The 21449-nt window shown below is 38.6% G+C and overlaps 1 protein-coding gene across 1 annotated transcript in view; it reads left to right on the top strand.

Moving 5' to 3' along the window:
• The window catches only part of LOC124803199 (neural-cadherin-like), a 275285-nt gene that overhangs the window by 252634 nt on the left and 1202 nt on the right, over positions 1-21449 (top strand).

The following is a 21449-nucleotide window of genomic DNA, read 5'->3' on the forward strand; positions in this document are numbered from 1 at the left end:
ATCAAGTGCCATTGAAATTATGTGAAACAACACAAATCAGTGCTCAAACTGAAAATTTTGGAATGGAGAGCTCTCATAGTATGAAGGTATGTGCATATGTCTATTGAGAAGAAGGCACTCTGGCTGAAAGCTTGCGCATTTAGTATTCTTTTTGTTATGCCTCTCTGTCTCTTAACACCTCAGCTATATAGTGAGTACCAGTCTATCCTTTTCATAATACTGTCATTGTTCTGTCCTGGATTTTACATTGATTGAAAATGTGAGAAGATGTGTATATGGAGACTAGCATGAATGGAGAGTTTTCAAAGTTCCTACCACCAATAAATGCAAATTTGGAAAAGTGTTTCCAAAAGTTCTTAGAGTCATGATAACATAAAACAAAAATAAGTGGAATACAGAAATCCTCTGTAAACCCGAAGCTCCTCAGATGCATAAAAAATAATCAAAATTAGCATATGTTTCAAAACTACCACCACACATATTAGAAGAGAAATAGAAATTTTACTAGCAACAAAAAAGTTCCAAAATGATAAATAATGCTGAAAACAAAATCAAAGTAGCTTGAAATGAAACAAAACAGAAAACAAATTAAAAAAGTAAGCACACACTTGCAGACCTATGGTACCACAGTACATAATTCTAAGAAGACTACCAAACTTTGCAAATCAATAATTGAGCAACATACCATCAGCTACCAAACAACCACAGAAGTTTGACAAAACACAGCCTGAACAGACAACTGAACTGTGTACTAAACACAGTGATCCTGACACCCACCACTGCAGAAGAACTAAGCAATATTGTGTGCAATCTAAAAAATTAAAACTCAGCAGGTATACATGAAGTGCCTGTGTACTTGCTGAAGGAAGGTATTGACAGTACCAAAGAACATTTAGTGCATGGCCTAAATGACTCTTTCAGCACAGGTCGCTACCCAAAGACAATAAACCATGCAAAAATACTGCCTCTACTTATGAAAGAAATGGTTCAAATGGCTCTGAGCACTGTGGGACTTAACACCTATGGTCATTAGTCCCCTAGAACTTAGAACTACTTAAACCTAACTAACCTAAGGACAGCACACAACACCCAGTCATCACGAGGCAGAGAAAATCCCTGACCCCGACTTATGAAAGGTAACCCAGAAAATACAGAAAGTTACAGGCTATCTCTTTACTTTCATCATTTTCAAAATTAACAGAAACCATAATGAAAAACAGACCAGTGGGGTATTTAACTAAGAATAGTCTTCTTTGTAAAGAAAAGTTTGGTTTCAGATCTAATAAAAGCACATGATCAGCAAAGCTCAATTTATAAATGTTATTCTGGATGCTCTAGGCAAATGAGATCATATAATAGGCATTTTATGAACTGCTAAATAAACTGGTTGCTCTAGGAATAAGGGTGGTAGCAAATAAATGGTTTCATTTGTACCTGAAAAATAGACTGCATTGGGTGGAGATCTCTCAGATGAACAGTTCAGTCATACCATTAAAAATCTTTAGTTTATGATTAATATTAGAGTCCCTCTAGGAAGTGTGCCAGGCATGGGTGGTGGTGGTGGGGGGGGGGGGGGGGGCACCTTTGAAATCTTCAGTGGGAGCACCCACTTTTATATTGCAGATTATGATTCTATGGCAAAATCTAAATACATTTTGCCTGAAGCATGTTTCCATTTCATAACAGATGGCACAGTAATTGGAGGAATAGAAATGGGTACACAATTGTAGTTATGAAATGCTTCTCAATGGCCTTTGAATATCCAATGGCACATAGGACCCCAACTCCCTGGTGCGAGGGTAGGTCAGGTCAGTATTTCATAACTTCTAATTGAAAACGCCATTCGCAACATTGTATTCCCTTGACATATCGAACAGGTGACCATTCGATGCACCACCATGGCCATGTAGCAAATACGAAGTATCATGATGGGCAGTGCACTGAGACCAGAGCTCACATATCATGAAAACATATAACAGGTAGCAGATAGTACAATACTTGTGCAGTGTTTATTGTCTGCACACCCACTTATCATGTGGAGGATGAATGTTGCAACCACAGAAGAAAAAACTGAAATGATTCTGACTTGTGGAGAATGTAGGAGAAATACTGAGGCTACTGTTGCCTTTTGTGCCCTGAGCATTTTCCGGAGGAAGCCTGCTCTGATTCGTTCTTTTACAAGTTTGTGAATGCCTTTATGTCTGAGCAGCATACAGGCCAGTAAAAGGAAACATAGCAAATGTGTTACAGGAGAAGCTAATGAAATGCCTGTACTAGCAGCAGTGCACCACAACCCACAGTGAAGCACCAAGCATTTACACTGTGATTTCTGTACATCTGTAGGTAGTATTGTCACACTACTGCATCATCGTAAATATCATGCATACCACGTGTCACCATGTCAAGAACTTCATGGTGCCGATTGCCGTAATTGGGTAGTGCCAAGTGAATGGGCATGTCAACAACTGCGAACAAGCCCCACATTCTTTGCTGAAGTACTATTTTCCGATGAGTCTACATTCACAAACCATGGTAGCATTAACCAGCATAAAATACATTACTGGAGTATAGACAAACCCCACTGGTTATGGCAAGTTGATAGTCAATGTCTTGCCTTCTCATCCTGTCCAGTAAGTCTCTCCTGATCCGGGGTTCCAGGTGATGACTTTTACAAACCCCACTCCTTTTTCTAAACCTCTTGAGTCCATTTCCCTCACCCTTCTTCCTTTCCCTTCAACCCTTCTGCCATAGTAGGAGACACTGACTCTGAAAGCTTGCATATGTAAAACCTTTTTTGTATGTATGTTGTCCTGCTGTCACTTGGTGAGTAGATTTTTTATCTATCCAATTATATTATATTATCAGCATCTTGGTCAGTTCATGAATGATAGGGTATCATGGGGAACAAACTCATTGGTTCATATTTTATCGGCAGTTAAATAGATGCAAATCTTGAAGGTTTTTGGGACAGGAACTACTGGTACTACTCCAGGATGTTGCCCCGAACATTAGACAACATATGAGGTTTCAGCTTAACAGTTGCCCAGCGCATTATGCAACTGAAGCAAGGCAGGCATTATACCTTGTTTACACTGATCGGTGGATCAGCAGAGGTGGCCCTATTAATTGGCCCACTAGGTCACTGAATTTGATTTTGCTGGATTTCTTTCTGTGGGGATATTTAAAAGACAAGGTGCACCAGCAAGTGTCAACAGACTGTGAAGACATGGTCGACATCAGAAACCCCTGTGCTAACATGTGAATATGGAAATAGGGAAAAAATAGATAGGTCCCCAAATGAGAAGTAAGAAAGGAAATAAATAGAAATGGTTGCTAAGATCGAAGAAGAGAAAGAAGATAGCCCCAAATACAGAAAACCCTTCCCATCCTCCTTCCCCAGGATTCCTACCTCACAAGTACTTGAGTGAGATGCTATAGGTGGTTTGGTATTAAATCATCTCCTACAGAACAAACATTCCCACCTTCACCCTTGAGGTCCTCGACGGAAATCTTAGCAACCCTATGGAAATGGCAAATGGTGAAGAATCAGTCACACTTGTTTGCAAGGGTGGTCTGAAAGGTGTGATGTGTGTTTTGTGTTAGTCATGATTTATCTGTTGTTGTAAATCATGCTTTATAATACCCACCCCTTTCAAAATTGATACAAACCCTCCCATTTACATCACATCTCATAAAAGGTATAAAATATTCTATACAAAAAATAAAAATCTATACGCTACTGTAAAATAGTTATTTAATTCTTCATATTGTATTCTATTTTATACACATATAAAATACTCTATTCATTTCATTTCATGCCAATATCACTTTCTTTCTTATTCTGTGATTCTCTTGGATTTATTTATTTATTTATTTACTTTTTTTGTCATATCCAGTTTTCTAGGTAATGAGATTATAGGACAGTTTAAGATTTTTGAAATAGATGATAGAATAGTTTAAGATTTGCAAGGAATTCAATGCAGGAAAACTATTATAGAAGAAACACCAAAAACAATTCAGGATCCAATGGTCATCACTCGGCCTGTTAACTCAGAACATTAACACCCCTGGGGGATATATGACTCTGCCCAGGTCCCATGGCTCTGACATTAACTTTTCTTGTGCACTGGCAGTCCAGTATTTCTCTTTAAACTTCTTTTGAAAGTCTCCCATTCCTGGATAAGTTTGACTTCTCTCCAGAGCTCATCTATGCTCTTTTTGGTATCAGTAAATTCAGAAGAAGCCATAGGTGATGCATTCCCAGATGTTATTCCCTCAGTGACTTTCTGATCTATAATTTCCTCTGCCTGCTCCTCCAGACTACTTACATTTATGATATCAGAGCTTGCTATCTTCTCTTTGAAGCTTCTTTCTACACTGTCTACTAAAGTACTTGCACCTGTAATTTGAAACTGAATGACAGGCATTAATTCTCTATGCTTATCAATGCTGTCTTTCAAAGTATGCCACCCCTGCTTTACAGCATTAAACTGAGCATTACATACATCCTCCAATGATCCTAACTTTTCATTAATCTCTAATTATACACTATTTTATTTCTCCTCGATATTCAATTCTAACTTTTTTGTCAAATTCTGAAAATTATTAGTCTGTTTTTGGTTTAATTCAGCTAAAATTTGAGTTACATGAATGCTTAAGCATCAATTAGTTCCTTCTTTAAATCTAATTTCAAATTTTTGACTTTACCATTTAGAGTGTCAAATTCAGTCTTTAAAGCATCCATGTCTTCGCACAGATTACTAAATTTTCTACTCTGTGCATCAACCTTGGCACTTAATAAATCTAGATTGGTGCTTGAGTACTCAAGGTTTCACTCTGGGCATCTAATTTATCATTTAATTGAGCATTTACTGAGTATAATTTAAGACTCTGGGTATCTATTTTTTCACTTACAGTTGCACTTAGTTCCTTTCTTAAAGTAGCATTTTGATCTTTGATTAGATTTACTAACTCAGACCAGTCTGGCCCTTCTTACTAATTTTCGTAGCCATGCCTGGTTCTGAAGTTTCTCCAGCTTGTTGTTCCTGATCCATAATTTTACAAGCTTTAACCCTTGTGAGCATCTAAAAATTAACTTTGATTATAATAATTACACTAATAATGTTCATTCAATGGCTTATACCTCATTGCATTAATAGAATAAAGTTCTGTTTTATGCTCACCTGGCGTACTATTTGTGCTGCATTGTTGAGCAGATGTGTAATCAGCACCAGTGAACAGCAACTGGTGCCAGCGTACCCATGATGTGTGAGAACTGTATACTCCCCGCACCTGATCTTAGTCGTATCATTCTAGGCATATCTATTCTTAGTCTAATAAATGGAGATCTTCTCTCCGGTTTTTCTCGTTGTGGATTTTTCACTTCTTCTCCCTTATATACATTTACAAATTTTCTCCATCAGATATTTCGGCAGAATTCAGTTCCCTGAAGTGGTTCTTTTGTCTTGTTATGCTCGGTTGCTATGGCAACACTTGATAGCTTTTTCTCTCGTTTTTGTCTCAAAATTCCTTTTTTCCTTTGGTCCTTTCACATCGGTTGCCACATTCTAATGTTTTTGATGACAAGATTGTGTGAAGTTGGATTGCAACCTTCTCACTTCCTTCACACGCATAGACTTACTTGGTATGCACAGCCGATCTTCTTCTCTGGATAGCCGGCTACGTCAATCTCCAAAAACTTCTTCTCTGAAAAATGATGCTAGTTAAAGGAATATATATGACTCATGCTCTCCCTCTCTACTCATGAAATAAGTAGGTACTCGAAGAATACTCTTAGTTCACTGTCGGCGTATTTCAACTTCCATAAAGAACAAAATTATTATTTCTCACATATACTTCTTGTAAGTCACCCATGTTGTCTCACATTACAAATTAAGATACATTTACCACATAGTTGATTTAACAACCACAGACATCATGAACAAGTCTAGCCTCTAGCATGTCTGTGTTAAAAGTTGCTAAAAATCTTTTTTCAGCTCAACTGTTTTTTTCGCCACTACAATAGTCAAAGGTATAAAACAGCACCGAATAGCACAGAAGTTCCTTGGGGCTGCCGTGTTCTTTCATTACAACTACCTTGGCGTGTCTGACAAGTACTTGTCAGTGCTGTTCAACCACTGTGTCTAAAATCTGCTCACTACACACTTCGGACCTGCACACACAGACAGGTGATGAGCAGCAGTAGATAGGCTCTCTCACACTTATATTTAAAATACTGTATATTCGTGACAGTAGAAGGCCAAGTGGTCCTAGAATTTATGTGGAAATTCTTGAAACACTACACATGAGCTGACCAATTATAACAAAAAGTAGCAAGCAAGCTGGCTGCACAGAACAGTTTAAATCTTTGACAATCTGACTGTTCCATATCAATACATTTTGCAGCAGTGATCCACATAAGGAAAGACATTGACCAGAAGGCAAAAAACAGGTGTCTACATGAATGTGAAACCATATTGGCCCACCACTTACACCTCAGTAGGTAAACCAGAAGAAAAACCTAAAAAAGGGTGCTGTGCAATGGAATTAAATTATAAAACAAACTTCTACCAGTGATCAAAGACAAAAGTGAAATACATACTTTCAGAGATACCCTAAACAGTTACAAGGTGAGTTCCATAAGTAAAGCAATCAATTTTTTTCTGACACGCCAATACACTATAGTGTGTTCTAACCTGGCAGCTAGGTGGAAGGGGGTGTTAGCTTCAAAACATGCCTGGTCTCAGTCACCTCCAAACTGCTAGAATCAGGACATGCATTCCCATGGAACAAATTTTCAGATTATGCCACATGGTGCAATGGAATATTCTGTGGAGAAAGTTATCAAATTTTACTTTAAACTTGGGAAGTCCACTACTGAAATGTTTCCATTAATTCAGTAGGCATTTGGGAGTAATTTCATGTCCAAATCATGAGTTTTACATTGGCACAGGTTGTTAAATGAGGGCCAAGTGGAAGTCCCATACAAACCCCACAGTGGACATCATCAACCTCCCAAATTGATGAAAATGTGATGCATGGGCATGATTGTTGAATTCTGTCAGAGGGTTGAGCCTTCAATTCATAGCAGAAACTCTAAACATGATAAAAACAACTATTTATTGTGTTGTAACTAAGAATCTGGACATAAAAAAGGTGTGTGCCAAACTAGTCCCAAAAATGTTGACTGATGAACAAAAGGATATGCAAGTGCTTCAGTGTCAAGAACTTTTAGAAGTGTATGTAAATGATTCTAATTTTTTGAACTCTATTATCATTGGCAATGAGTGATGGATTTTTTAGTATGCCCCAGAGACCAAAGGCAGAGTTCATAGTGGCACACCCCAGCATCATTATGACATTTTTTCCCCAGTGTTCTTGCTCCTTCTCCTCACATCGTGTATCCCTTTCAATACAGACAATTATGTCACAGTAGTAAGTTCCACCAGAGTGTGGGCAATGTAGAGCCATTAATTTTGAGTGTGGCTCAGTGGCATCAATAGGAGGTTGTTAGACATCATCGCTCTTTAACCCAACAACACGACATAATAATGTTAATCCAAAACCTTTTACTAGCAGTGAGATATTAGTGAATAATTTATAAAAGATGTACTGAGGTCAGATGTGTTGGTTGAAATTCTGAGGGATAGTAACATTGCTCAGAACAGATCGATTTTAACTTTGATATTGTTGTGTACATAGTTCCACGTAGTCAACGCATACACAACTTTCCCACTAGAGCGCGCCCTGCTAAGCACAACAGCGCAGGCATAGCGCTCGTCCGTCTCCGCTCTACGAGATGGCGCTGCCATAAAGACGGACCAAATTCTGCTTCCGCCGATCCGCATATTAATATGTACCACAGCCAGTGAGATTGCTGCTAACGTAGAACATTTTCTCCTCACGGATCACACTCGCGCAGTGATACCTGAACGCTCGAGGTATTATAACGAGTGTACAGACCTCCGATTAGTCAGTCTGCATATGTCTGTACCAGTCTATAGTCAAGTTTCAGTCTGCGCCTAATAAGATTACCATATTCCTGTACATAGCCATGAAGATAAATGTATAGACACTTTGTCAAGTATCAGAGATATGTGAGAATAAGATTAACGTACCAAGACCAAAGGAACTTCAGAATGTCAATTGTAAATAGCATCCAGAACCAAGTTAAGTTATTTTTATGCTTATTATTATTTTAATGAATGTGTGTGAAAATTAATCAAGTTCTGTTTAAAGTTGGTCACCGTCAATCTGCTACTCTAAGCGTGCAAGTGGCATTTCTATTGTCTGACCTAACGGTAGAAGATAAACATGCTACGATAAGACCACGAGACATATTGCCGACACTCGCCTACTTCGCTAGAGCGACAAGTCAAATAATCTGATGGTATGTGTACCAAAGGTCTTACAGTACGCACACCACAGACATAAGCTGCTTTTATTCTTAAAAAATATAAAACAAAAAAATGCAATGTATGTAAAAGGCGGCCACATACAAATAACTGACTGAATGACTGTTCAGTATCCATCACGCCATAACTTTACCAACTCCAGACAAAACCAAGATGAAAATACCTCACCAAAACTCCACAAGCAAGGCAACAGGTGAAAGACCCTAAGGTCTGCCCTGCACACTTATTTAAAGGCTTGGGCACATGAGCACTCCTCCAGTCAGTGCAGATACTTGCACTATTCATAATTTTGACAATAATTTCACATGAGTACTTAAACTAAAATATATATAAATCTTTGCAGTCATTTTGCAACCTCTTAATAAACTCATTTATATATTATTTCAACAATTTTAAATAAATCTTAAATATATAAATTGGCACTTCTGGCACTTGAGTCAAAACACTAACCTGGCCAATTTTATGTCATAATATAATTAAATACACACTGTGAAAGTTATTGGAATATTAGAGATGGAAACTCATGCTGATAAGATCATTTGTTCCTCTGTGAAGGGCTCCATAGTTATGGCAATATTTACATAGTAAACTAATTTGTTTATAACATTTTTTATTTGTTTAATTAGAAAAATAATCTGTTCATTATATTGCAGGCATTATCCTCTTTCGTTTGGTTTATCACAAGTGTGACTTTCATGGGGGTTCAGTTGTTACAATTTATTATAAATATTAATGGTAATAAAATTAATGACTTTTTGACTGTTAATCCTTCAGACATGGATTTATGTTCAAGGAGCTCATCCTACTGCCACGGTTCTGAAACTGTCATTGATTTTTCTCTAGCAAGCTTGTAATGAATTTTACATATTTTCATTAAAATTATATTATATTAGTGATGATATTCCAAGTCACAGACCCCTCCATCTTCGATTGTCCTGCGACCATGCCAACAGAACACAGTCCTCTTTTGCCTGGGAAAACTCCAATGACTGCTGGACCTCATTGCCTGCTAGCTGCCTTTACTTGTCTCAGTTTGGCTGTCACAGCCCCTCTGGCAGCTGGAGGCCCCAACAAATGTTCACATCACCCCACAGCCAACCTGTCAGATTCAGTTCATCTTGCAGCAGTCAAACCAGCTGTTTGTAATGCTACAAGTGGATCATGCCAGCATCACTCTGCAGCAAGGCATGTATGAGTAAATCCAGGATCAAAATCAAACTCATTTTCTTCTTTGACATCAAAGGCATTGTCCACCATGAATCTGTACATACCATGACCACTGTGAATATAACTCTGTATTTTGAAGTGCTTAAAAGACCAAAAAAGAGGGTTGCATGCTACTGAAGTGACATCATTGATGAGTTGAAACTGCATCATGAAAACACACCGAACCACAGTGTCTTCATTGTCAATGAATTTCTGGCCAGATCCACACCCCACTGAATTGTAGACATTAATCACTGGTTCCTAGCCAATTCTTTGTCACTAAACTTTGAAAAAACACACTACATGCAGTTCAGAACTTGTAAGGGGTGTCCCAAGAGTATATGTCTAACATATGATGACAAGAAGATAGAAGAAGTGGACGGTGTTAAATTCTTGGGATTACAGCTTGATAATAAATTCAACTGGGAGGAGCACACCACAGAACTGCTGAAGCGTCTTAACAAATCTCTGCTTGCAATGCGAATTTTGTCAGACATAGGGGATATAAAAATGAAAAAGCTGGCATACTATGCTTACTTTCATTCCATAATGTCATATGGGATTATTTTCTGGGGTAATTCATCAAGCCAAGCTAAAGTTTTCCGGGCACAAAAACGTGCAGTAAGAATTATATGTGGTGTGAACTCAAGAACATCCTGCAGAAGCCTGTTTAGGGAACTAGGGATACTAACTACAGCTTCCCAATATATTTATTCCTTAATGAAATTTGTCATTAAAAATATATCACTTTTTCAAACCAACAGCTCAATTCATGGAATCAATACTAGAAATAAGAATAATCTTCACAAGGATTTAAAGTCACTTAGTCTTGTACAAAAAGGTGTGCATTATTCAGGAACACACATTTTCAATAACTTGCCAGCAGCCATAAAAAGCTTAACAACCAATGAAATTCAGTTTAAGAGAAGCCTAAAGGATTTATTGGTGGCCAACTCCTTCTACTCCATTGATGAATTTCTGAGGAAAACCAACTGATTTGTATATAAGTACAACATAACTTCTGCACAATTTCAGTGCAGTAATGTGTTCACTGAAAATTTGTGTGTGTGTGTGTGTGTGTGTGTGTGTGTAAGTATAATCTAACTTCTGCACCATTTCAGTGCAGTAATGTGTTCATTGTAAATAAGTATTACAGTAGTTGTATTACATGTTTCTTACCTTATAAATAAATATAAAACTTTTTTATTTTAAATTCAGTGCAATAGTATTTGATAAATGACTCTTAGTGTTCATTAAAAAATGACGATCATTCCACTTGGGACCTGTGGAATGGTACATTAGCTTATTTGTTTTAGTTTAAATATTTGTCATGTATTGTTGCTTTTCTGACATGTTCCACATCCTGGAGGACCTCCTCACTACGGATCAATTGGAATGAAAGTAAATCTAATCTAATCTAATCTAATTTCCATCCTCCTTACAGTCCTGACCTGGCTTCACCCAGACCTTTTCTTTTTGTTTCCTAACTTAAAATGAGGCATGGAAGGGAAACACTGGAATATGACGCATCTTACACTGGCTCTATAGAACATCCCAGAGAAGCTCTTCCAGGCCCAGAAACACTACCACCAAAAGTGTATTTTGAAAATTTTTCATTCATTTTATGAATAAGTTCAGTAATTTTTTTTATGAATTTGGTTGCATTAATTATGGAACCTACCTTATATCTATCAGAAAGGTCTTTTTCCACTGTCAAGATTTGCCAGTAATGCAATTAATGTATGTACCTGTTTATGTTTTTTACTTGTATACATTTGTGTGTTGAAACAAATGTACAGTTCATATTCTCTGTGAGTAGATAAATTAATAAATGAAATAAATAAAAAGGACACCTTTTGTCAACCAGTACACATGTGACAGCATATGCTACCAATATGTTCCAAAACACCATGCATAAAAACGGAATTTTTCTGGGGCTCATAGCTTGGTTTCTATTGGTGATAGAAAGGTAGGGTTAAGTATTTTGGATAGCCCTTGGCCTAGGGACAATTTGTGTATCCAAGCAGAAAATTGACTTACTGTAACTATCCTACAATACACAGTCAAAATTTGAAAATCACGCACTTCCTCCACCCTAGGCAAACGACGCCAATCAGTTAGTTATTTTTGCATTAGATGTGGTCTACAATGCACCTTAAAGGGCTTATAGAGGCACTATTTAGTTTACAGGCGGTTCCAGAGAAAACTTGGAAAAAGTTTTTTACATTTTTTCACAGTTAGCAATGGGTATTTAAATAACTAATCATAGCAAACAGTTCAAATTTTAATGGTATATTCTCTAGGCATTTATCTAGAAGAGTCATCTTCCTATTTTCAAACATCTTACCCACTATTGAGAACCACCCCAAAAAGGTGGTTTTTCAGTACTGAAACCAAGCCCTGGATTCCAGGACATGTATGCATGGCAAATGGCTGAAATTTTTATGATATATTTCTAAGATCCTGATCTCGAACAACTTAGAAAATTTTCTTGATATCTTTATCCATTTCTGAGATACAGATGTTCAAAGTTTCTCTAGTTGTACACATAAAATATGCACATAAAACACGCATGTAAAATTTGGTGTGAGGTGAAAACATAGTTTATAAAGTAATGTAGAATGGAGAACAATGCTGTAAAGTTTCTCCATTATCATCAGAAGGGTTCTGGCAATCTCATGTTGTTGTAGCACTGAAGTATATGCAAAAAATTTGTGCATCTAAAATCTGATCTGAAGTCACAGAGACTGTTCAAAAAATCTGGAACTTTGTACCTAAAATTTTTCAACATTTACCTTTTACTTATTGTGCATTGTCTCCTTCAAAATACTCTCTTCCACAATTGATACACCACTTCCAATGCTGTTTACACTTCCAGAAGCAGTCTTGGTATGCCTCTTGCTGGATCGCACTAAGCGCTGTCTGCAAATTTTCTTTTATCTCATCAGTCATTGCATATCTTCATCCTTTCAACAGGGTTTTCAACTCTGAAAATAAAAAAAGTCCACAGGGGCCAGGTCTGGAGAGAACAGAGGATGAGGCAGCACACTGATCTCATTTTTTGTGCACTAGTCATCCACCACCAACAGTGATGAATTGTGTAGGTCATTATCATGATGCAAGAGTCATGAATTGTCTTGCCACAGTTCAGGCTGTTGCCTTCTCACATTTTCTTGTAGGTACCGCAACACATCCCAATAGCACCATCAATTAACAGTTTGCCCCTGTGGCATGAATTCATGATGAACTAATACTTCAAAGTCAAAGAGACTATCAGCATGGCTTTGACATTTGACCTGATCTGATGAGCTTATTTTGGTCTTGAAGAACCTTTCACGAACCATTGTGAAAATTGAAACTTGCTCTCAACATCATAACCACAGACCCACCTCTCATCACCAGTTATGATTCTCTTCAGCAACATCTCATTCTCATTTGCACCATCCAAAAGCTCTTCACAGATTGCAAGGCAAAGGTCTTTTTAATTCCGTGATCTGTGAGATGAACTTGGTGGCAACACGATGCATTCCAAGATGCCATGTCAGGATTTCATGACATGATCCAACTGAAATGTTACATTCTTCTGGAATATGTCAAACAGTCAGTCTTTGATTGGCACGCACAACCTTTTTTGACGTTTCTGACTTGATCATCGTTGGTAGATGTCGAAGGGCGTCTTGAACAAGGATCATTTTTAACTTCCATCTGAACATTTTTAAAACATGTGAACCATTTGTTACACCAAGTACAGCTTAAGCACTCATCACCTTAGGCTTCCTGCATCATTTTTTCACACAAAATTTAATGCAGACACATTGCTCCTCTAACTCTGCCATCTCGAAATTCACAAACTGTGCATCACAACATTCTACTCAATACAGCAGTGAACAATAACTAGCACACATTCAACAATGAAACTTCTGGCAGTTACACATTAAACACAGGTGTGTGCATAGATGCAAGCCAAATTTCGCTCCAACACACCATTGGTGTGAAATTACGAATGTTCCGGGAATTTTTTGAACAGACCTCATATTTATATAGCTATCCCAATCTCACATAGGTAAACTATCAAAAATTTACTGACCGATAAATTTATTTATTTTTTTCATATGAGTGACATGACTCCTGTAGCAGGGAAAAGAAGGGGACTAACAGGAAGGTGCTTCTATCAAAGTGCAGAAAAGGCAAATATGCTCCTCCAGAATGAGATTTTCACTCTGCAGCAGATTGTGCGCTGATATGAAACTTCCTGGCAGATTAAAACTGTCTGCTGGACTGAGACTCGAACTTGGGACCTTTGCTTTTTGCAGGCAAGTGCTCTACCATCTGAGCTATCTAAGCACAACTCACAACCCATCCTCACAGCTTTGCTTCTGCCAGTACCTCGTCTCCTACCTTCCAAACTTTACAGAAGCTCTGCTGCGAACCTTGCAGAACTAGCACTCCTGAAAGAAAGGATATTGCGGAGACATGGCTTAGCCACAGCCTGGGGGATGTTTCCAGAATGATATTTTCACTCTGCAGTGGAGTGTGTGCTGATATGAAACTTCCTGGCAGATTAAAACTGTGTGATGTAGCGAGACTCGAACTCGGGACCTTTGCTTTTCGCGGGCAAGTGCTCTACCGTCTGAGCTATCCAAGCACGACTCACGCCCCGTCCTCACAGCTTTGCTTCTGCCAGTACCCCTTGTCTTCTACCTCCCAAACTTTACAGAAGCTCTCCTGCGATATCAGCGCACACTCCGCTGCAGAGTGAAAATCTCATTCTGGAAACATCCCCCAGGCTGTGGCTAAGCCATGTCTCCGCAATATCCTTTCTTTCAGGAGTGCTAGTTCTGCGAGGTTCGCAGCAGAGCTTCTGTAAAGTTTGGAAGGTAGGAGACGAGGCACTGGCAGAAGCAAAGCTGTGAGGACGGGGCATGAGTTGTGCTTGGGTAGCTCAGACGGTAGAGCACTTGCCTGTGAAAAGCAAAGGTCCCAAGTTCGAGTCTCGGTCCGGCACACAGTTTTAATCTGCCAGGAAGTTTCAAATATGCTCCTGTTTATAAGACTCTGACTGAAAAGTGTAGTACCAGTGGCCTCTTTCTACTTTCCTCAGTACCTCTAACATTTTTCCCAAAAATTTGGTATGAAAACACTTCCATATTTTTTATGCTGAAATAGAAGTGCACAGTGGCAGTGGGAAAGAGACAGAAAAACAATAAGAACAAAACTGAAGTTTATTGTCTTATAACATAAAATTTCAAGTCATTGACTTAGTGTTTGGGAGACTCATCAAAACACAACAATTTATTTACAGGAGACAATAACAGTAGTAGTAGTAGGACAGAATGAAATAGGTAGTGGCTGTGAGACAAGAGACAGTGACAGTTAGAGAGAGACACAAAGAGATAATGACAATTAGCTGGGCTGGATGAGTATGTGAGAATGGGCATGAGGGAGTGGATGGGTATGAATGACATGCATAGATGGCCTAGTGGGTGCAAGTGAGTTACAGTTATGGCAGCTTGTGGAAGTGAGAGGTGAGTTGCATGTTAGAAAGAGGGCAAATATGTTCACAAGCCAAAATTTTTGGGAAAATTTTTAAAGGTGCTGAGGAAGGTAGAATGAGGCAGCTGGTGTCCACTTTTCAAACAGAGTCTTTTAATAAACAGGAGCATAGTTGCCTTTTTGTGCTCTGATAGGAGTATTTTAACTGCTGGTTATTGTATATGGCAACATTCTGAACATTTGTGTAACTGACTACACACATGGATGTAAGAGTGCGCGTGCTCCTCCCCCCCCCCCCCCCCCCCCACTCGCACACACACATACACACACACACACACACACACACACACACACACACACACACACACACAGAGAGAGAGAGAGAGAGAGGGGGGGGGGGGGGGGAGAGTGGAGGGGAGGGGATGTAGGGGGAGAGAGAGAGAGAGAGAGAATTAATTTATTGAAAAGTTGCTCTGTGAATTAAACCAAGCTTTCAAGTAGAAAATATTTTCATTGGTTTTTAATGGATCTGTTTTAGTGCAGATTTTCTTTTGGTGTGTCACTGTATTTATTAAATGGCTGTATGTTTTTAAATAAACACAAATATTGTCACTGCCCAATAATATTATGAAGTACGAATCAATAACAACAGTTTACTAATATCACAAGTGAACATATTAATAAAAATGCCAAGTGTTGGCTTGAAATGTATGAAAGTAAATAGGTATACTGTATATCCAAAAACAAGAGCTGTCATAAGAGTAACAACAGTACAGAAAAAGAGAAGCTTTAAATCATGCAGGTGCAAAATATTGTTTGCAGATTGAATAAAGAAACTAAAAAGTGAGAAACAGAAAGATATTTAACAGAAGTATATTAAAAAACTAGAAACCCACCTCGATTGCGAAAAAAGCACCTAGTGTTAACCTAGGTTTTGGCGTAGATAACTACACCTTCTTCAGAACAATAAAAAAAAACCACAAGTGCCTAAGAAGACCTTTGTCAAAGATTATAAGAAGACCATAGCTATACTTTATAAATGAAAAAAAGGGAAAACACAAACAGTACATATGTACAAAGTCTGAACCACTACTTAACTTAATGGTGTAACCTCCACCTCACACCGGTCTATGTTCGATGGGCCATGACCCGCCATAAACTGCAGCCACAAATGGTTGATCACTTACTTTTAACAGAAGTAGTTTGTGGACCTACTACTGAACTGAATCCAGGAAAACACTAGTAATATCTGTGGATAGCATGGCAAAATTTATGAGTGAAATAAAGAAATATATGTTGACCAACTCATCCTACTCCGGCAGAGGATATACAGGGTGTAACTAAATTCTCTATACAGATATTGAGAACAGATTCCTTACACCAAAACAAGAAAAAATTCTAGTAAATGTAGGCTCTAAAATGCACACCTTAAGAGTATGAATACATGTTCATCTCAGGTATTGTGAAACACATCTCTTGTATTGCAAACTCTCTACATTCTATATTTTGGGAGGAGGTAGTATGGACCAGAACAAGAAAAGAATGTCCAGTAAACATGCACTTTAAAATGCATACCTTAAGAGCTATGAGCATTTTTTCAGTAGAAGAGATGTGTTTCGCAGTACAAAGATGAGCAAGTGCTCATAGCTCTTAGAGTATGCATTTCAAAGCCCATGTTTACTGGACACTGTCATCTTGTTTTGGTATAAGGAACCTGTACTCAAAGCCTGTAAAAGGAATTTAGTTGCACCCTGTACATACACTGCCTGACAAAAAAAGCGAAGAACCCAGAAGGGAAGAAGGAAGTGAAATTAAACTTTGGGAGTTCAGAAAGTATGTGATGTTAAGTGAATGATTACAAAATTGAGTCAATTTTACAAAGTACCTGGCAGTATAAGTCCACTTATCAGTATGTGTTGCTCCCTTTCTGGCCTGGATGCAAGTAGTGATTCGACTGGGAAGGGTGTCATAAAGCTGTTATATCCTCTACTGAGGCAACCTGGTCCAGGTATGCAGTAACTAGTCCTTGATATCTTGGTTACTGGCACCTGGGGTGGAACTGATGTCCAAGCTGATCCCACCTATTCTATCAGGGACAGATATGGGGGATCTTGCTGGCCATAAGAGTATTTCAACATCATGGAGAGACATGAAAACTAGTACTTGTTGTGTACATAGTTCCGCATAGTCAGCGCGTACACAACTTTCCCACTAGAGCGCACCCCGCTAAGCACAACAGTCCAGGCGCAGCGCTCGTCCATCTCCGCACTTTGAGATGGTGCTGCCATAGAGACGGACCAAATTCTGCTTCTGCCGATCCACGTATTAATATGTAACTCAGCCAATGAGATTGCTGCTAATGTAAAACCTTTTCTCCTCACGGATCACACTCGCGCAGTGATACATGAACGCGCGAGGTATTATAACGAGAGTACAGACCTGCAATTAGTCAGTCTGCATGAGTCTGTACCAGTCTATACGAGTTCTACATTTGTCTGTACCAGTCTATAGTCAAGTTTCAGTCTGTGCCTAATAAGATTACCATATTCCTGTACATAGCCATGAAGATAAATGTATAGACACTTTGGTCAAGTATCAGAGATATATGTGAGAATACGATTAACGTAAAAATACCAAAGGAATTTCAGATTGTCAATTGTAAATAGCATCCAGAACCAAGTTAAGTAATTTTTATGCTTGTTATTATTTTAATAAATATGTGTGAAAATTAATCAAATTCTGTTTAAAGTTGGTCACCGTCAATCTGATACTCTAGGTGTGCAAGTGGCATTTCTATCGTCTGACCTAACAGCAGAAGATAAACACGCCATGATAAGACCATGAGACATATTGCTGACACTCGCCTACTTCGTTAGAGTGACAAGTCAAATAATCTGATGGTGTGTGTACTGAAGGTCTTACAGTACACACACCACAGTCCTACAATACTGTCGCACGTGAGGTAACACATGAGGATGCAAGATGTCCATAATGTACCATTGTGTGTCAGACTTACCTCAGTTACTACCAGTCGTGACCTGAAGTCTTACCTGATGGTTTCTCACACCATGATGCCAGGAGTAATGCTGCTGTGTCTCTCCAAAACATTGGAAGAATGGGACCTCTTCACAGATCATTGCCATAATCACCAGTGATTGTCATCAGGGATAGCACAGAGCTGTGATTCATTGCTGTCCACAATAAGACACCATTCATCAGTAATCCATGCTTCCTGGTCATGCCACCATCCCAAACAGAGCTACTCGTGTTGTGGTGTGAGCAGTAGCCTATGCATCGAACAATAATCCCTACTCTGGCTTCTGCTAGTCTCTAACCAAAGGTCCAGGATGACACAGAATATTGCAGGAAGTCCACTACTTGTTGTGGGATGGCAGGTGCAGATTTGAAGAGGTTATGATGTGCTAAGTGGAGAATACAATAATCTTCCCTTGTGGTCAGACACAGTCAACTGGAACCTTGACAAGATGTATGCCTGTCCTCATGTTGGAAAATGCAGTCCAACTTTAGGACCACTGTCACATCTGGGTACAGCATGATTCAACCACCTGGCTTAATGGAGGCCCACAATGAGGGCACTTTCAGCACCTTTCAGGTGCTCCTAACGCCATCTTATACGAGTACGCAGCACCTCTGTGTCCTTCACAGTGATCATTCAACATCTAACAAAAATGAACAATGCTAATGCACTCTGATGGAAATTATACCAGTTACAGAGAATTGCAACTCTAATCAATTTTGCACTGACCCCTGGTGTGTATTTGTATGAAGTTACATTGAAATCTGAAGTCTTCTGAGTGCTTCACTTTCTTTGTCACTTAGTGTACATGGATTTATGAAACTAATATATGTAGTTACAGTAAGATTTGCATTGGCATTAAAATATCATAGTATTTCAAGCCTTAAGTCACTGAATTATATTAAATTTCAAAATCTATGTCTTCCTTTTCCCCACAACCCAGAGATTCACTTACATGAAATCTATGGAGTATGATTTACCTAACATTTTTCATTGTTTATATTTGCCTGGCCTGCATCTTCTTTGAGAAATTAGGCCATATAGGAGATAATACATAATAAATACAACTGCTGTTGGCCCTCTGTCCAAAGACTGGTTTGATACAGCTCTAAACGCTACTCTATTCTGTGCAAGCCTCTTCATCTCTGAATAGCCAGTGCAGCCTACATCATTCTGAATCTACTTACTGTATTCATCTCTTGGTTTCCCTCTACATTTTTACCCCACCCCCCACCCCCCCCCCCCCCCCACACACACACACACTTCCCTCCAGTACTAAATTGGCAATTCCTTGATGTTGCAAAATGTGCCCTATCAATCTATCCCTTCTTCTAGTCAGACTGTGCCACAAGTTTCCTTTCTTCCCATCTAATCTTCAGCATTCTACTGTAGCACCTCATTCCAAAAGCTTCTATTCTCTTCTTGTCTAAAGTGTTTATTGTCTATGTTTCACTTCCATACATGGCTACACTCCACACATACATTCAGAAAAAACTTCCTGACACTTAAATCTATTTTTAATGTTAACAAATTTATCTTCTTCAGAAACAGTTTTCTTGCCACTGCCAGTCTACATTTTGTATCCTCTCTATTTTGGCCATCATTAGTTACTTTGCTGCCCAAATAGCAAAACTCTTTTTCTACTTTAAGTGTCCCATTTCCTAATCTAATTCCCACTGCGTCACCTGATTTTTTTTGACTACATTTCATTATCTTTGTTTTGCTTTTGTTGATGTTCGTCCTGTATCCTCATTTCAAGAAACTGTCCATTTTGTTCAAATGCTCTTCCAAGTCCTTTGCTGTCTCTCACAGAATTGCAATATCCTCAGAAAATCTCAAAGTTTTTATTTCTATTCCCTAAACTTTAATTCCTACTCCAAATTTTTCTTTTGTTTCCTTTACCGTTTGGTCAGTGTACAGATTGAATAACATCAGGGACAAGCTACAACCCTGTCTCACTCCATTCTCAACCACTGCTTCTCTTTCATGCCACTCGACTCTCATAACTACCATTTGGTTACTGTACAAGTTGTAAATAACCCCTCACTCCCTGTGTTTTACCCCTGCTACCTCCAGAATTTCAAAAAGAATGTTGCAGTTAGCATTGTCAAAGCTTTCAGTAAGTCTACAAATGCTCTAAATGCAGATTTACCTTTCCTTAACCTATGTTCTAAGAGAAGTCATAGGGTCATTATTGCTACACGTGTTCATACATTTCTCTGGAATTCAAACTGCTCTTCCCCAAGGTTGCCTTCTACCACTCTTTCCATTCTTCTTCTGTAAAGAATTTGTGTTAGTATTTTGCAACCATGATTTATGAAACTGATAGTTCAGTAATATTCACACCTATCAGCACCTGCTTTCTCGACATTCTTCTTGAAGTCTGAGGTTACTTTGCATACAGCTTGCACACCAGATGGAAAAGTTTTGTCATGATGGGTTCTCCCAAGGTTATCAGTAGTTCTAATGGTATGTCATCTACTCCCAGGGGCCTTGTTTTGACTTGCTCTGTCAAATTCTTCTCACAGCATCATGTCTCCTATCTCAGCTATATCCCTTTCTGTTTCAATAATATTGCCTACAATTTCATCTCCCTTGTATAGATCCTCTATATACTCCTTCCATCTCAGCTTTTCCTTCTTTGCTAAGGAATGGTTTTCAATCTGAGCTCTTGATGTTCATACAGCTGCTTCTCTTTTCTCCAAAGGCCTATTTACTTTTTGAGTAAGCAAGATCTATCTTTTCCCTAGTGATATATGCTTCTAAATCCTTATATTTGTCCTCTAGCCATATCTGCTGAACCATTTTGCACTTCCTGTCAGTCTTATTTTTTAGTCATTTGTAGTCCTTTTTGCCAGCTTCATTTACTGCATTTTTATGTTTTCTCCTTTCATCAGCTAAATTCAGTATCTCCAGTGTTGTCCAAGGATTTATACTTGGCCTTTTCTATTTCCCTGTTTGCTCCTCTGCTGCCTTCACTATTTCATCTCTCAAAGCTACCCATTCATCTTCTTGTATCCCTTTCTCCTATTCTTGTAAATCATGGACTAATTCTCCCTTTGAAACTCTCAGCAACCTCTGGTTCTTTCAACATATCTATGTCCCATTCTTAATTCCCTACCTCTTTGCAGTTTCTTGAGTTTTAATCTACAGTTCATACCAATAAATTGTGATCAGAGTTCACTTCTGTCCCTGGAAATGTCTTACAATTTAAAATCTGGTTCCTGTATCTCTGTCTTACCATTACACAATCAATCTGAAACCTTACAGTGTCTCTAGATCTTTTTCACATGTACAAC

The sequence above is a fragment of the Schistocerca piceifrons genome, chromosome 6 (genome assembly GCF_021461385.2).
Source record: "Schistocerca piceifrons isolate TAMUIC-IGC-003096 chromosome 6, iqSchPice1.1, whole genome shotgun sequence".
NCBI lineage: Eukaryota > Metazoa > Arthropoda > Insecta > Orthoptera > Acrididae > Schistocerca > Schistocerca piceifrons.